The sequence below is a fragment of the Lathamus discolor genome, chromosome 3 (genome assembly GCF_037157495.1).
Source record: "Lathamus discolor isolate bLatDis1 chromosome 3, bLatDis1.hap1, whole genome shotgun sequence".
NCBI lineage: Eukaryota > Metazoa > Chordata > Aves > Psittaciformes > Psittacidae > Lathamus > Lathamus discolor.
This window is the reverse complement of record NC_088886.1, coordinates 22,530,629-22,545,777: the sequence shown is the minus strand read 5'-3', so window position 1 is coordinate 22,545,777 and position 15,149 is coordinate 22,530,629. Positions and strand designations below refer to the sequence as shown.

The window sequence follows — 15,149 nt, the reverse complement described above, 5'->3', positions numbered from 1 at the left end:
ACAACAGTCCCTGATGTGCTGTGGGTCCTAAGCACAGGAGACGGACAGACGTAGGACAAAACCTGGGTGCTTCTTACCCCAGCACAGCCCCAAGCCTGTGTCAGGGAGGGCAGGCTGAGATGCTCTATTACCTGCAACACTGTGGACACTGCTGAAAGCGGAGGCAGAATTAACCTGGGTTGGGGGCATGGTGCAGGGCTGGGCAGGGGCTGGTCTGCATTACCCACAAAAAAGCTGCTGCTCCCCTTACACTTGGCAGAAACCAGTGCTAAAAACCTCTGGCAGGAGCATCCCTTGCAAGTGATCCTTTCCCTTGTCTCAAAATGGGAACTGCTTTATCCAGCTCATTTCATCAGTGTCGACCTGCTCTCAAACTGCAGCAGCTCCCCAGCGTCTATCCTGAAGCTTAAATAATCATTGCTATTGAGGTTGGGTTTTTCTTTTCTTTTTCTAGTGTCTAAACTACAATTTACAACCCATTACTTCTTGTCCTGTTCCCTGTGGGGATGCAGTGCAATACATTCCTGCACCCTTTCTAGCAACCTTTTACATAATTGAAGACTGCTATCGTGTCTCTTCTGCTTTCTGATTTCCAGACTACACAAACACAGTTCTTTCGGGCCCTTTTTTTTTTCCTAGCAGGTTGTGCTTTGCTGCCCTTTGTATGCTTTCTTTACTGCCCTCTGAACTGTCTCCAATTAGTTCACATCTGAAGGGTTTGTGGCTACACATGCAGGAAGGAGGAGGAGTAAAGCTAGTTAGGCTTTTGTGCTGCATGGGAAGAAAGCAATATTAAAAAGCTAAAGGTCCTTGGGGTTACTTTACACAGTGCTGCTATACAAGAATAATCGGTTAGCAAAAGAGCATTGAACATAAATCAAGTCCAGGTAGAATCTGCAAATGAAATGGTGCTGGATTTGAGCTTAGGTGTCTCTGGATGCTCCAGCGAAACCTGGGGTCGAGCCAAGTCGGGTGCCCCTGAAGGTACAAGATGCTTGTTTCTGTCTAGCTGGGCTTTGCAGTTCTGGATGTTTCCGGTTCTCCAGCCAGTGCCTTGGGCTCCAAACCTGCACGCCGCTGCTTGCCTTGGTTGTCTTCGCATGCTCGCGCGGCTGAGGGATGCTCCTGCGAGCGGGCGCCGCTGCCCCTGCCGCTCGCTCCCCCGAGATGACAGCAGCTCGGCACAGGGATGTCGGCGCTGCTCCCGATGCCTTCTCTCCATGTTTCATTCCTGTCTAGCTGGGTGGTGGGAGGAGGCGCGCGGCTTTGTCTCCGTGCCGATCAGGATTGTCTTTTCTTTTGGGATGAGGAAGCTGATCTGCATTCGTGTCTAATTGTCTGAGGAGCTGACAAAATTATTCACGTAGCGAGCTCTCGGGGAGAGCCTTGCTTCTCCTCCCCCTCCGGGGGGAGCTGGGAGCCTTGTCACTTGCCTAGGAAGGCAGAAGGGCTGCACGGAGCTGTGGGGATGGGGAAAGGGAGATGGGCTATGAATGGTGAACCCCCAGAGTTCAATTACCCCCAGCTCCCACCACGAGCAGGTAACCATGGAGACATCTGAATCCAAGGCATTACCAGTCCCCAAGTAACAGCATATATATATTTAAATGAAGTCCCTAGGTTTGTCACTGAGAAAGCTGTCTTGGTGTGTTCAGGCTGACTGCCATGCTGGGGTCACCTGAGTTGCAGGGAGGCCATTCAGGACAGGATCTGGGGGTACCATGTGTGCGGGGCAGTGTGTTAGAGGGTGTCAAAACCTTTTCTCTCGGAGGACAGAGGAATGCACTCTTCTAGTGTGTATTTACCTATCCCTACCAGTGCCAGATCCTAGCAACATGGGAGAAATGGTGAGAAATGGGGTTGCTGATGTGTGTGGGCCTTCTGGCGGTGCTTTTTCCCTTCTGCAAATGCCAGGATGGCCTTGCTTGGGCTGGATTTGCCAGTTTGGTGTGCAGTGTCCTGGCAGTTGGTTGAGGAATTTTTATGCATCCCAAAGAGAATGGGTATTTACAGCTTTTTCTCTGTGCCTTTTCCCCAAGGTGCTGGCAGAAGTGTGCTGGGGCAGGAGCATGCTCATCGAGCATGTGAATGAATGGGAGTGCTGGAGGAGACATCTAAATGAAGCACTTCTCTCCAGGATTTTCTTCCTTTAGCTTCATTCAGATTTAGGGATGAAGGTTTTAAAGAGACAGCACTCATGCTGGGTGGCACAGGCAGGTGCCCCTGTGAGGGGGAGGCTGGGTGCCTTGTTCTACTGCTTCCCCAGCCCCCGGCGTGCCGGTGTGCCACTGCAGAGCCATGCAATGCCTTGGTAGAGCAAAAGTAACATAAACTGTCCCAAACATTTGGTGCCCTGGCTCTCTGGGGTGATGTGCGCTATGATGCCAGTAATGGCTGCCCCATGCGGGTGAGGTATGTGCTGGGGCTGGAGTTGTGTGCCATGTGGCAGCATATGCTGGGAGACTCAGTACAAGCACAGGAACAGAAGAAGCTTCAGGGCAGTGTTAGCAACACTACTGGTCCAGCTCTGGAAGTTTCTGAAGTCTGGAATGTGGTGTGGGGGCATCCTGCCCACCCAAACAGCCCCCTGGCCAGTGGGCTGTCTCCCAGTGAAGCCAGCAATGAAAAGCTTTTGGGGACTCCTGTGCAAATCAGCTGGGCTCATCTGAGCCATGCCGTGCTAGGACTTCTTCCTGTGCATGCCAAGGGGGAATATTAAGAGCTGTGCGCTGCCTTAGTCCAGTGATGCTGCCAAGGGGCTGCTGTCACTGCTGTGACAGTGCTGTAGGTCTTCTTGACTAAAATATGGAGAGCCTGTGCCACCTGTAGCTCCGCTACCCTGCACCTTCAGGTCTAGTTGTCCACGGGTGCTGCCCAAGGTGCCAGGAAAAGCAAAATGGAGCCCAGGCAGAAGCCGTGGGCATGCAGCTCTGCAAAATGGGCTGCAAACATGATTGAAGTGTTGAATACAACCCCTTCTTGCCAGCAGCCTTCAGATGCTGTCGGGTAAATCTCCGGCTGATCTGGAGGCCCTTATGCCCCCATGACTCTCACCACCCCCGAAACTGCCCTTGCTTTTGGTGCTGGCTAAGAGGAGGTCTCGTGTCAGAGAGGGAAGGGAGTGCAGGGTGATATTTCACTTGGATAGCTGGTGGCTGGAAAACTCATGCCTGCTTTGTGTGGGAAGAGCTATGGAGGTCACCAAGCCCTGGAGAAAGGAGGAGACCTGGGCTGCAAAAGAGGGTTTTGGGAGCACCAACGCTGGCTGGTGGGGCAATGTGGGGTCCTTTGACAGCAGTCCGCAGACCTGGCGTGGGTCTGAGCTGCCCAAATCAAACCTCCTGAAGCAGGCACGGTGCAGGTTTCTGGGTGCTGCTGCTGGGCGGGTGTCTGATCCCGGAGTGGCCGAGCTGCGCTGGTGGGCAGCGATGTGCACCAGTCCTTACCCCTGGTGCGTGTGCAAGGGGGGTGTGCCCGGACAGTTCCTGCTCTGTTTTGGTGGAGCTCGGCTCCTTCCTCCTTTGTTATCCTCCCTCTGCCCCCTCTGGTGTCTGTGCGAGTTCCCTTTCTCCGATTGTCAGAAATTTCTTTCCCACTGTGTGGGCAGGAGACAGATTTTAACTGTCTCTATTCCCCCCCCCCCTTTCTTTTTTAATTTCATCCCCCCCCCCCCTCCTTTTCCTCCCTCCCTGCTCCTCTTGTCTCTCCCTCCCCTCCCTCTTTTTCTCCCTCCCTCCCCCCGGCTCTTTTTCTCCCTTCCTATAACAAATAATGCCTCTGGAATAGTATCCCGACCTCACCCAGCTCTCCTGCAGAAGCCATGCCTCTATTTTCAGGTAAGCTGTGCCCAGCGCTAGCTGCTGCCGGGGATGCTGGCCCTGGGGAGATCCCACTCGCCCTCCGAGAGTAAAGAAACGCTGTCACCGTTGGGGACATCGCGTCCCCCCGCTCGCTGCTACCTGTTGGAGACGGCCGGGAGACGGCAGTCCCCGCCAGTTGAGGCTATCTCCATCCCCCTCCTTCTCCTCCTCGCTTTGAGCCATTCAGTCTCAGTGAACACCTCCTCCCCTCCCTTCTCGGCTGCTTTTGTCTCACCCCAGCCGCTGGGGATGCGCTGAGCTTTGGGCGCACGTTGCGCCGCCGCCTCGGGGAAGGAGGACGGGGGGAAGGAGCCGGCGGCAGGCAGCGAAAAGAGGTAGGCTGGGGCCCCGGCGGGCTGCGGGGCCGGGGGGCTCTCCTCCTCGGACGGGAGGACGGAGCTGCGCTTTGGGAGGGCACCCCAAGTTCGAAGCTCGACTCCCCGTTTCGCTCCTTCCCGAGGGGTGCTCGGCGGCTGCGGCTCGGCCGTGCCTGGGAAGCAGCTCTGCGCTCACAAAGTTTTTATTAAGGTAGCCTCGGAGCGGCGAGTACCTCGGCTCTCCGCTTAAGGTGGCTCTCCGCCGGGCGCGGGAGGGGGCCGGGGGCGGCCGTCAGGGTCCCGGGCTGCAGCTGCCGTGGCCGTGCTGCGGCTCCGGGCCGGGCTCGGCTGGTGCGGCTGGGGGTCCCTCTGCCCTGGGAGGCAGCGGCGTGTGTGTGTGTGTGTCTGTGCCGGGGGCTGCCCTGCCTCATGCCCCGGGTGAGGTGGGTGAGGCCGAGGTGGGGTGTTAGCCCCTTCTCTTCCCCTGCCTCGGCCACCTGAGAGCTCTGAGCGCTCTGAAGAGCCCATGCTCTGGACAGGGGCAGTGGTGGTGACCTGCCCTGGGCTTGTCCAGCTCCAGTCCTCCTCTGCTAGCCCAAGGCTTCCCAGATGTGCAGGATTTCCTCTCCTCTCTGGAAGTGCACAGGCTGCATGGGTGTCCCCAGCAGCCTCCCCTGCCTGCCCTGGGCATCCACCGGTTTGTGTGGTCTCTCTGCACCCAGTCCCCACTTTGTATGGGTCTGGGTGCTGCTTCTAAGGTTGGTCCCTGCCTGGCTGTTGTTGGTGGCAGTGATGAACGAGTGGTCCCCAAAATCAAGGTTTGCTTGTCTTGTTCCTGTAGCTCTCCTGCCTGCTCTTGCATTGCAGAGTGTGTGTTTTGGTGCTTGTGCTTCCTGCTGGCCTTCTGCATGGCCAGGGTAGCTCTCACCCACGATCCTGAAACAGACAAGTGCTACTTGTTCCCTGGACCACCCTCATTTTCTTTATGGGCTGAATTCCCCTGGGTGGGTGATCTCATGCCTCTCTTCACGCTGACATGAGGCCAGGCTTGGTCCATGCTGCAGATGGGGAGGTCTGGGCTCAGAATGCCGTGGGATGTGGTGACACTCTCAGCTGGTCCGTATCCATGGCCAAGGCTGTTTGGCAGATGAGACACAACGTTATGGAAGGTGCTGTCAGTGAGATGAGACACATGATTGCAGCCTCGGCTGCTGCTGCTGGCAATTTTGGCAAAGACTGGGACATAGCTACCATCCGTTGAGTAATTCGAGACTGAGCACCATCCAAATGGGAGTGTTTTTTGGAGGGGTTCTCTTCAGCTCCCTCTCCCCAACGTGTCTGCACAGTATTGCTGGCACATGGCAGCAGCAGGATGACGGGGAATTTTTGTCTGAGGTCCTTCTAGTCAGCAACTGGGGGGGTCTCTGCAACGCAGCCCTCCACCAGCGCAGCACAGGCAGCATGGCAGGGTCACAGGGCAGGTCTCAGCCCTGGTGCTCTCCTGGGCGTGTGTCTACAGGCTTGAAGGCAGAGAAGATGGCTGTGGCAGCAGGCTGTCCCCAGGCACTAAGCTCCCCTCTTGTCTCTCCTTCTGCACGGCTGAATTCCCTTGCTTCTCATTGGTCCTGGAGTACCTGGAAAGTTTGTTCACTGTAGTTTGGGAGGCATTTGCACCCCTTGAGCACCTGGGGGTTTCCTCTTCCTCTGCTATCACACAGGCAAGAGTATACCTTTCCCCAGTGAAAGGCCAAATGAGAGCGTGGACCATCCCTGCTGCACTTTAGCACCTGTTTTGCATGGGTGACAGGTTGATGCTGAGATGTGGTGTTTCCTTGGGCTCACCCATGCTGCTGCTGATCTAAGCATGTCTGTGTGATCTCCTGGCTGATGGTGCCTTTGCCCCTCTGCAATAAGGACTTTCCTGTGGCCGTGTGAGGCTGTAGCCCCCTGCGCCCCATCGCTGGCGTGGTTGAGTCAGTGCACCCACCTACTGCATCCAGTGCCTGAGTCAGGCTTTTTGTACACTGGTGTGAATCACTCACAGCCACACTGATGACTTTAGTGACAGCTGAAAAGAGAAAACAATCCCTTCACCACTACTGCTGTCAACTGGTCTCCTTGCTCACAGTGACCCAAGAAAACTTCTGTGAGTGGCACTCTCGTGATGGCAGGTGGAGTTTCTGCTAACTTTCTGCATTCTGCGGTTGGGTTGATCCATGGATGCTCATGGCTGAAGTGGGTGTACAGTGGGTTGGGATGATGCAGCCTGGAGGACTGCTCTTCTTCCTTGGTGCAAAGAAGGCTCTGCTTGCTAGGTTGGAGTGAGTCTAGCAGTGTGCTGAGCCATCCCTTGGCTCTTACCTCAGGGCAGGGTGCATTTTGGGTCAGTTTTCCCAAGGCTGCTCCACTTTCCACCTCTGTCTCTCTGGGGATCACATGTGGAGATCTGGATCCCCAGCCAGGCAGCCTGCTCTTCCCTCTCCCCCAGCCTGCCGGGGTGCAGCAGGACCATCTGAACCCCAGTGTGAGCAGCTGGTGTTGAGTAAAAGAGCTGTCAGGAAAAAAGCCAGTTCCCCCCCATGGCTTCGGCTGCTCCTCTCCCCGGTGCTGCTGGCTGGCAGATGGTCTCAACCAGCAGCTCAGCTGGTGGCTGGGATGCTCTTTGCTCCCCTGCCAGAGGCTGGGGCTATGTCTCCACTGACCCCCCTGGGGCCGGAGGTGACTGTTTTAGCACAAGAAAGATGTTTGTTAATTAACCTCCCCAGGGGTCCCTATCTCTAGCTTTCCTGGCTCTGCTGGAGAGACTGAGGCTGGTGGCATTGCCTTCTGCCAGCCTGGGCAGGGGACCGGGGCAATCCCACATCCCTCAGCACCGGGTACATGCTCACTAGGAATTATTGGAGCATCCCTGTCTTCCCATTCAAACAGTGAAACTGCAGGGTGAGGGGAGATAAATAAAACCAGTGCCTTGTACCTCTGCATAGCTTCAGGGGAGGCACAGGCGAGGAGCACATCAGACAGGCTTCCTGGGTGTCTTCCAGGTCTCAGCCTGCCCCTCAGCCATCTCCTGCAAGTTTGAGACGCCGCTCTGCTTTCTTGTTGCCTGGTGCTTTTGCAAAAGCTCTTCCTGCTCCTCCTTCCCTCTCAGTGCCGGCTCCCCACCAGCATGTCCCCTCCTTCCTTCCTGCTCCCTGCGGCTGAAATGAAGTGCTGGAGTATTTCAGGGATGTCAAAACATACCATTAGTCACAGCCGCGAGGCCTCGTGCCCAGGGAGAGGCTGCTGAGCTCTCTGCCAGGCTGAGAACTGAACAGGGTGGGAGATGGGGGGATCGGGGATGAAGGCTTGGTGCAGCCCAGTGAAGGCTTTGGGATTTCTCCCTTTCTGGTGTCTGTGGCATCATTCTGAGTTTGCTCTGAGCAATGGGTTCGATCAGAGGTTCCCTGGCATCAGCTGTTCCACAATTCCTCTGAGATGTTGAGATGTTGCATCTGCAAAATGAGGAGCTAGGTTCCCTCCTTGCTTTGTTGGGGGTGCTCCCCAAAAATACTATGCCAAGGCCGAGGGGACCCTCCAACTGTGTCCAGCTCCTATGTTAGTTATTAGCTCAGAGGAGATGTTTTCTTCCTCTTCAGCCCAGAGGGTTGTTAAGTTTAGCACTTTCCATGTTGAGTTATGTACCCTCTGCCTCAGAGGCCACCTCTAGTGGATTTAAATCAAACATTGGACTTCCCAGGCAGTTGTTTAAACAAGGCAGCACAGGCACTAAAACACCCACTCCCCGCAGAGGTGCAGAGCCCTGCTGCCCTGCTCACCATCCATAGGCATCCATGCTTCTCAGCCTGGCTCAGGTTTGTTATTCTATTTCTTTGGTACCAAAATACTCTTATTTCCGTTCATTTAGCAAGCAAGAAATATAGGATCCTGTTAAAAACACACCGTGTGTGTTTTTAAACCTGTGTACTGGCACAGGCAAGATGCCAGAGCCTGATTTCTGCTCCCTCCAGCGCTGCTCCCCTGTCCCCCCACTTAGCCATGCAGCAAGAAAGCTCAGCGTTGTCAAGCTTTCTGTGGAAGAGGTTGAGCTTCATCTCCTCTTGCAATTCTCTGAGGACTGCTGCCTATAAATAAGGACCAAACCAGCTGGAAAGGTGCCTTAGAGCATGGAGGTGTTGGCAGGCCTGGGTGATGATGAACCTTACCCCTGCGAGCAGATCCCTGGAGAGGGGCAATTAAGTTGTGGCTAGTACTTGGTCCAGCAAAGCATTTGCATTTCCCCTGCCTTGTTTTTCCCAGCTGCAGGTGGAAGGTGAGGTTTAACTCCCTGTTACTCTGGGTGCAGAGAGGGGTGCATCTGCTTCATGCCCTCCAGCTGGGACTAGTTTTGAGTGCTTTTATGAAACTGATCCATGCTGGGCAGCTTGTTTGATGCTGACCCGTCCTTGGGGCATCCTCTGTGACTTTTAGGGATGGGCGCTGGAGGGTGAAGGGCTTTGTGCAACCTGCTCTACTGTTAGCAAAGAGCTCTGGAGAGTGAGCTTCTTCCTGCAGGCAGTGAGCCTGCTCCCCAAGCCCCTGTGCCACCCTGCCCGGGTGTGAGTCTTTCTGGGAGTGAGGGTTCATGCAATGGTGGGAGCATGTGAGCACAGCTCCAGAGAGAAACCCCGGCTGCGGTCTGCTGTTGGGGCACGCAGCTCCAGACCTGGTGGCCTCTCCAGCCCTACAGCATCTGCTCTGGAAAGCCGGCGTGCATTCACTGAGGCTTTCCAATCAGGGCTGGGAAATGAGACCCAGTTCACGATTCATTTAAGTGTGTCCTTCAAGGAAAGGAGCACCTCCTCTGCATGTTTCCATGACCTGGATGAGCCCCACAGTGGGCCAGGGTGGCTACTTCCAAGTTGGCTGTGTGGTGTTTTAATTGACATCTCGTGTGCTGACTGCCTGAGAAAATCAGGCTGTAACTAATGGGAGTTGCTCAAGATGGTGGCTAATTACCATGATTAACTGAGGAACAGTTTGGGTGACTCTTCCTCCTGCTCTGTGCTCTCCCAGTCATCCCAGCCCCTGGGGGGTGGCTGCAGCCCTGCAGGAGCTTACCTGGGGGCTTGGGGAGGAGAGTGGGAGCTGGTACACAGGCAGTGTACACAGATGGTACCCAGGCAGTGGGGTGGTCTGTCTGGCCATCGCTGCTCCTCTGCTTTCTGTATAAATAGGGTTTTTCCTCTCTGGAGGCAGCTGGTGAGGGGGCTTTGGTGCTGTGGGCATGGCTGGAGCTGGGACCCCTGTTGTGGGGCAGTAAGGGGTGAGAAACTCCATCTTAAAAGTGTGAATATAGGCATGAGGGACATGCTGGGAAACGGGGTCCAGCTCTTGAGTTTTCTCTGTCCCATCCTCCTCTGCAGGATTTTTCCCTGTCTTTGGGTCCCCCTTCATTTCTGCCACATCAGACAATGGTTTTGGCTGTTTGATCAGCAGCTTACTAAGCAACCTTAAAAAAATCTGTTTACAAAACACATGTCCGCTGATGCTAAGTGAGTCTGGTTCCGTGGGCTGCCGCTTGCCGGCTCCGCTCAAAATGTGTCACTTGCACCGATGGTTATTTTTAGAGCTGAGGTTTGCAGAATGCAAAGGCTGGGCAGGTTTTTCCAGGGTGCCAGATTCCTGGGAGGAGGAAGGGCGGTGATCTCTCGTTCTGTGCCGGTGCGTAGCAGCTGTTGCTTTCACCAATGTCCTCCTGGGGAGACGATGCTCACGTGGCTTTCCCATCTACATGGGGATTTATAAATTCTTTGTGTATCTCTCCTGGTTCTCCTTGCTTTGTGCTCAGCGATATTCCTGCCTCCCTACTCCATCTTTGGTGGCTGGTGCTTCCCTGGAGGCTGTTTCAGGCTCCCAGTCTCTCTGCTGTGGCCAGCTGCAGTGCAGCCCTGCCTGTCCTGCCGGCCTCTCCTTGCCTGTGCCTCCCGTTTCCACTCCAGGAGCAAAGGACCCTGCCTGCTCTGCCAGTGGTGCGAGCTCAGGCTGTGCCAGGGTGAATCACAGAATCACAGAATCCCAAGGGTTGGAAGGGACCTAAAAAGATCATCTAGTCCAACCCCCCTGCAAGAGCAGGGTAACCTACAGTACATCACACAGGAACTTGTCCAGGCGGGCCTTGAATATCTCCAGTGTGCAAACAGCCAAGGAGGCAGCGGGAAGGGGTTGGAGGAGATGGGGAGCCCAGCCCAGCCCCTCTGCTCACTCTGGCAGCTGGGCTGTCTCTCCAAAGTCAGTGTCAGGATGGAAAGGCAGGAGGAATGGGTTGGATGTTGGCCCTGCTCCCTCCCTAGCCACTCTGGGCTGGATGGCTTCAGTGACCCCATGGTGGTCTCAGCAGGATAGCATTGCTTTGTTCATGTTCACCTTCATACCTGTCTGGACATCTTCTCTACCCCCTTCCAACCTGCTTCTGACCCAGGCTGGAAAGCCATTGCTGTTGCACCCTAGACCCTAATTACAGGCTACTGCTTGGTGTCTCTTCAACCTTCTCTCTGTCTTGACTTGTTGCAGCTGGGTTCTGAGCTCCAGGGGCCACTTCCCCTTCCACCTTGGCCTGTCCCACAGTTGTCACCCCAGCCTGTTGCAGGTCCATCTCCTCAATAGCTCCTGGGGTGGAGCTGGTGTGCCATGCAGAGCTAGACTGAGCGCATCCCTAAGCCCTCATCCTGGCATCAGAAGTGATACTGGGTCTTGGAGTGCTTTATGATCAGAGGGCAGTGTCATGGAGAATGAGGGATGCTCTTGAATGCCTTCTTATGTTCGGGTGGTGCTGAGCAAGGCAAGGAGGAAACCAACTCCTCATGGTGCAGCTTGGTGTCCTGGGGAGTCCATGGGCATCCTGTGCATTGCAGTGCAGCCTGGCAGCCACTCACAGGGTTTTCCCTGTCCTCGGAGACAGCACTTTGGTTGCATTTTAAATGCTTCTGTGGAGTGAAGCTAGCTTGCACCAGGTAAATTCATGAGAACAAGTAAAAGGGGTGAGGAGAGGGTAGAGGCTTTGAAAAAACCTGAGTTAATGTTGCCTGTTGGAATAGGAAGTTGCAGGTTTGAAGGCTTTAGGTTTGAAAGCCATCTTTTAAATCTGGTGGTGTTTTTCTTCTGGTGGATGTGATATAAAAAGCAAAATTGAAACGAAGTGTGTCGTCTGTGGTGGAGTAGACAGTTTCCACCAGCTACAAATGACTTCCCCTCCCCCTCTTCCCCCCTCTTTCCCTTCTGTTGGCACTTTTTTCTCCCAGCAACTTCTGTCTGGAGCTGACACTTTCTTTGCTTAGCAGGTGTCTCCTGCCCTGGTTCCCCTCCTGCACCCTGGGCTGGCAGCACTCACATGTCTTGTTAAAGGTCTGAGAGGGAGAATTTATTACTCTGCTGCAGAGTTTTACCCTTCTGCCAAGGAGATACGGCAGTGCACATATATTAGCCTTGGTCCTTGCTCTCGTGTAGGACCTTTAGAGAAGTGTCGCTGCTCTTTCAGCACAGCGGGGCTGGGTTACAGCTGAACATGGAGCTGGGCAGCAGGGATGCTGCAGTTGCTCTGCCTGCTTTCTTTTCCACTGCCTATTTCCAGCCAACTGCCAAAACTTACTCAGTTGTTCTCATGTCTCACTCAACTTGTGACTGTCGTGACTTTGTTTCAGTCACTTTATCTGTTTTGCTCATGCAGAAAGCTGTTAGTGTTGCTGGGAGAGTTTATTAGTCTTGAAGCTGTCACCTGTTTCCTACTTGTTATTCCTGGTAGTTAATTTTCTTGAGAGCTGGAGCTCGTTTTCCCCATGATAACCTTCCAGAGGAAAGCAGCTTTCCAGCCTCTGCCCTGAAGAGGGCTGCTGGGGTGATGGAGAGGGCTTTGGTGCGCTTGGGGATGGGGCTGCAGCTCAGAACTGGGCTCAGACATACTCCTATCCACTGTTGGGATTTTTGGGTGACTTGAGCTTGCTTGGCGCAAAAGCTGTAATCTGAATTAATGTTGTTCTCCTTATTTTTAATTTTGAAAAGCCTTCATATGTGATCTGATTCCTCTCCCGCTTCCATCATCTATACTGTGCAGCTCACCCTAGGAAGTGAGCCGAAAAGAAGGATGCTTTCTCTGGTATGAAACACGAACTGCTGCTGGGGGCTGTGGAGCAGCTCCTGGAAAGCAGGCAGACGGGCAGCTGAGGCACCGATACTACCAGGGCTCCTGCTGCAGCCTCTGTGTGCCAAACCAGTCGAGTTTCTTGGCCCAGACTTTCCAAAGGGGCATTGGGTAATGAGATGGGGAACTCCTGCATAGTGGATAACCTAAAGCAGCTTCTCCCAGGTGATAGAGGAGGGTGTGATGCATTGACTTGAAGGCATCACCAGCTACTTCAGTAAAAGGGGACCTTTGTATTCACTAGATCTGTAACCATAAGGGGTGTGGGTGCTGCTGGGGTTCTCTGTGCCCCAGGGAGTGGCATACAAGGTGCAGAGGATAAAGACAATTCCCAGGGTGGCTGAACACCATCACCTCTGTGCTGAAGGGAAGAGCGTGGTCAGTTCTTAGCAGTGCTGTGCCCTTCTTTACAGGAGGGTGCACAGGCAGGTGAGGGGGCTCTGGGGCACTGCTGCTTGTTTCTCTGTGCCTGTAAGCAGTGCCAGCACAGGAGAGCTGGGGTGAGGTGATGATAAGGAAGGGTGAAGCTGCTCTTTTGGATCAAATATGTATTTTATTAATAAAAGGCTTATGCTGTGTTTGGGGTGTCCTGCAGCAGGAGCGGTGTCGATTCAAAGTAAGGAATTAAATGCTTTTAAAAGAAGAAAACCCCAACAAGTTGGACAGATATGACAGAGCAATTTACAGTGTTTTCATCTTGCTCTTATTCATCAGTTCCCTTAATAACGTGTGCTTTTTTCTTTTTTTTTTTTTAAATATATGTTAGACATAGAAAATAAGCAAAATGTGTCTCCTGAAGCTATGAAGTAAGTACTGAGGCTTGATAGTTCTCCCTTTCAGTTGATATTGGATTCTTGCTATTAGAATACACAAATACACTGCACCAGGAACTGATTATCCCCTCTCATCCTCTTGTAGCACATCAATTTTAATGTTGCTTTATGGGATTGTATTGAGAAACGCTTAAATCTGCCCAAGCTCCTTTGCTGTTATGGTCTAACTGTCACTGGGTGTGGGGAAGACCCTTGGTTCAGAAGCACAAGTGAGGTCTTACTCATATGGTGATCTTGGCATGTAAAATGAGGATAGAGGGAGATCTTTGAGTGTTGACTTTCCCGTCTCCTGCCCCAGTGTGAAGCTCCTCTAACAGGCTGGACTGGGTGGACATAGTCAACAGAAACAGCTGCTGCCTGTGTGATGCTGGCATCTTTGTGCATGTCCTACATTGCTGCTGTTAAATCACCTGGGCTGCCAGCAGCTATTGCTGTGCATCACTGGGAGGAGGAGACAAATAGCCCTCCTCGGGCTGTGCATGGTTCCCAGCGCAATATATAAAAGCTGTCTCGAGGAATGTTTAATGCGTTTCCAAAGGGCTGGGGGGGTATAGGTGGCTTCAAAAGGTCTCTTTACGTGCTGGTTGCATTAGATGTATTTACTTGGATTTTAGCCCCTCTGTTCTTTGGGATCTCTAGTTTTGTGGATTCAAGGGTTGAATGCTGCAGGCTCTGGGTTGCTGGATCCTGCTGTTTCCTCCAGCCAAGGAGATGCAAACATTGCATTGGGATATAGAAACATGTAAAAATTTTGATTTGTGATCTAAAAAATGAGCTGAAAACCATTAGCACTTCTTATATTCATGTTTTCAGGTCTGTTTCTGTTTTCTGAAGCTTTGGGGCCAAAGAAGAAGAGGAGGGAGAACTGGAAGGGACTTCTGGTCTTCTCCTGTTTTGGCTGGGGAACAGTTTATTCTGGTGGCCTCTCAGTGATGCTTAGTGTGGTTGAGGATGTTCTGTCTCCATTTCATCTTGATGCCAGACAATTGTACCTCTTCACATCTTTTCTCCAAACTAATGATTTTTCCAGGTCGTGTTTGTTTCCTGGGCTCCTTTCAGTAAATCAGCATCTTCCTTGGAATGTGGTCTCTGTTTTGATTTCCCCCTCACCTCTCAGAGGCCTCAGTGGCTGGGCTTTCTTTGGGGATTGTCAGACACAGCTGCTTATCTAGTGCTGAGCTGAGCTCTCCCTCGTTTCCTGCCTCCAGGCCCCTGGGTTTTCAGAAATAACTGAAGCATCATTAGATTTGGAGGATCCCTCAGGCACACTGCAGTGGATTGGGGTGGCAGCCTTTCCCTGGGGAGACCTGAGGGCTGAGCTTTGGTTGGAGCATCCTTGCCCTGGGGCTGGACTAGTTGGGATGCTGCAGCCTGGGAGGAGCAGGGTGGTGGGTGGCACCACCAGGATGCTCTCCCAGCCTGGGATTGTGCATGCTGGCAGGCTCGGTGAGACACATGGAGAAACCCTGCGGAGAAGAGGGGGTAGAGGTTGTTCCAACCAAAACACTGTGGCTCTGCAGCCCACTTGTCCCTGCCTGTGCTGCTGGGGGCTGTCTCCCTCCCCAGTGCGGGATGGGGTGTTGGTCGCACGCCGCTGGCATTAGTCACGCTGGGAGGTGTGCTGGGGCCATGGTGATGTCGCCTGTGCGACCTGGGAGAGTTGTAGGTAGAACCTGTTTTTAACAAGGATTGCTTTGGACCCAGAGGATGTTAATCAGTCCTGGTGTGACAGCGGCTGCAGGGTCCCAGCACACCACGATGGTTGGGTGAGCCATGGCAGGAGCTGCAGGAGACATGGGTGGGTGCAGCCCAAGGTGAGCACCCAGGAGCTTACCCCTTCCTGCACTGTATGACAGGGCTGTGCCATTGCTTTAAGGCTGGCTGGGGTGAGAGGCTTGCTGCTTACGACTTTCCTGGAGGGAAAACTTCAGCTGAGTTAGAGCCAGCCTGGGGATGCTGAGGAGCA

At 53.6% G+C, this 15,149-nt stretch overlaps 1 protein-coding gene across 4 annotated transcripts in view; it reads left to right on the top strand.

The window, feature by feature from the left end:
• The first annotated feature begins 3,761 nt into the window (after positions 1-3,761).
• CACNA1E (calcium voltage-gated channel subunit alpha1 E) overlaps positions 3,762-15,149 on the top strand; it is a 138,297-nt gene continuing 126,909 nt past the window's right edge. For all 4 annotated transcript variants that reach the window (XM_065674032.1, XM_065674031.1, XM_065674034.1 and 1 more), the window contains exon 1: positions 3,762-3,836. The gene's annotated coding sequence lies outside the window, so the exon portion shown is untranslated. The remainder of the gene's footprint in view (positions 3,837-15,149) is intronic.